This window comes from Nyctereutes procyonoides, unplaced genomic scaffold, assembly GCF_905146905.1.
Source record: "Nyctereutes procyonoides isolate TBG_1078 unplaced genomic scaffold, NYPRO_anot_genome, whole genome shotgun sequence".
NCBI lineage: Eukaryota > Metazoa > Chordata > Mammalia > Carnivora > Canidae > Nyctereutes > Nyctereutes procyonoides.
Genome location: NW_026575129.1, coordinates 2,445,195 through 2,447,810, shown reverse-complemented (window position 1 = coordinate 2,447,810; position 2,616 = coordinate 2,445,195).

Here is a 2,616-nt window from a genome sequence, read left to right as displayed (position 1 = left end):
ATTAATGTACTCTGATTATATGTTTGATTTTCCCCCTCAATTGTTTATTTTTCTTATAATTAATAATAGCCTCAATATATTTGCTTAATAGTTATAAATCCATCCTTAATTTTTCCTAAATGCTTTGACAAATCGGTTAAACATCTGATGAATGAGTTTTCCCAAACTTTTCAACATAGGACATTTGTTCTTTTGTACTTGGAGCCCTCCCTTCTGGAGCCTCCATCCTCTAGCCCCACTAGGAACTGCTAGCTCCCTGCCACACACCTGTCCTCCCGGTGATGTCCTTCAGCCAATGTCTTATGTTGAGACCTCTGTTGCCAGAATCCTGTCTCCTTCTTTTTTGTTCTTTCTGGAGCTCTCATTTCAGTTAATTCTTTCTGGAGCTCTCATTTCTTTGAGAGACACCTCTCCCCACCCCCACCAGCAAGTGTTAGTTTGGGGAGGATTTTTCTCAGGTACTTGTTTGTTTCTCCAGAGAAGAATCTTCCAGGCTCCTGTCTTGGTGAGTAGTTGGGGGAAGGGAGAGAGATGTTGGAAGCTACGTGTTCACTTTTCAGTTAATTCTACTATTTTGAATGCCTACCCATCCCTGGCCTCTGCTAGGTTTCCAAGTCCAGATCTTCTTAGGCTCAATATCTCTAGAGAATAAAACTTCTGTTGCATAAGAAAGTAGAGGTAACCACCTGACCAGAGGTTAGGGGAAAGAGGACATGATTCATCCATACTTCAGTTCCTCCATTACACTGTTGGGTCCAGGGCCTCACTTCATTTTGGTCCCCTTTGTGAACACACAGGTGGCTTCACTTTATCTCTTCTGTTAAGTCAGCAGCATTGCCCTTGCCACTTCATAATTTTTAGAAGCTATCTCTATGTTGGTAGATACAGAGCTCAGTTGGTAGAGCACATGACTAAATCTGAGGGTTGTGAGTTCAAGCCCCATGTTGGGTGTAGAGCTTACTAAGAAAAGAAAGCTCTGTTTAAATCTTTTGTCTACTGTTATCTCCCATCCTGTTCTGTTTGACCTTGTGGGTTAATTCATTTTTAACTATGTAGTATTTTCTTAGGAGGATTTTAGTAAATAGAGGAAAATAACACATTTCCTCATCTCTACCTGAACTCCTATTTCTACCCTAAGCTCTAGTTATTTACTGCTTTTTATCATCTCCTTTAATAGGGGGCAGGATCAAAATTTGCCTTATCTTTGAGTTCACTCCCCACCACCACCACTTTCTTCCTAGCATCTACATGTGGCTTTGTATGTACCGAGTGCTCTCTCGACAGAGAAGTAAGTCACTCATGTAAATTGTCCGTACTTCTGAGTGTTATTGGCTCCCTGTGTGCATAGGTGGTCACTTTACCTCTCTGGACTACAGGAGATCTGTGTTAGAGTCTGGTTTCTAGATGATTTCTAAAGGCCCCATTTACCTTTAACATTCTAAGAATCCATGTGCTTAGTTTCTGCAGTAGTTTTCACTGTTTGCTAATGTATGTCGTATCATCATTAGTCATCTAATATTGTAGACAACTTTTACAAAGGAAAAAATTTAAATCCATCAAGAGAGCAATAATTACTCCTAGTTGAAAGGCTTATAATCCATAATCAACAATAGTGACCAAATGTAGTGTTGAAGATAGAATGAAAATATCAAGTGCGATAAAGCCAGTACCTTCGTCCTGTCCTGCTTGTATAAGTTTTGGCATGCAGGGTGGGAGGACGAAAAAGGTAAGTAGGGTAGAACTCCTGGAAGGTTTTTATCTTATTTTATTTTAAAGATTTTATTTTTAAGTAATCTCAACACCCAACATGGGGCTTGAATTTACAATCCCAGGAACAAGAGTCACACGCTCTACCAACTGAGCCAGCCAGGGCCCCCTGCAGGTTGTCTTTAAAAGTACCTGGGAGGGGCGCCCGGGTGGCTTAGCGGTTTAGGGCCACCTTCAGTCCAGGGTGTGATCCTGGAGACCCGGGATGGAGTCCCACGTTGGGCTCCCTGCAGGGAGCCTGCTTCTCCCTCTGCCTGTGTCTCTGCCTCTATCTCTGTGTGTGTCTCTCATGAATTAAAAAAAAAAAAGTACCTGGGGGGGCGCCTGGGTGACTCAGTACGTTAAGCATCTGCCTTCTGCTCAGGTCATGATCCCAGGGTCCTGGGATGAGCTCCATGGACTCCTGCTCAGCGGGGAATCTGCTTTTCCACCTCTCTCTGCCCCCTTCCCAACTCATACTCTCTTTCCCGCATTCTCTCTGTCTAAATAAATCAATTTTTAAAATAAAGTGTACCTGGGAAATTGATTTTATTTGGGTCTGGCGAGGCCAATAGATCAGGAGACAATTGCTACTGAAAAGATAGTTTTTACTTAAAATTCCCAAGAAGGGACATGGTTTCCCTGAATGGTGTGATGTAGGACCATGTAGGGAAGCACCAGGATGAGTCAGGAGGCAGAAGGAGTGCGGGAAAAGCATGAGCAAAATACTTTACTGAAGTTTTTTGAGTTGGGAAAGAGCAAGGTAACCAGCAGCCGAGCAGGCTTAGGATTGGACCGTGTGATAGTGTGAATAATTGATACCTGGTTCAGCTGAATAATTGATAGCTGAATACCCTAAGGACTACAGAG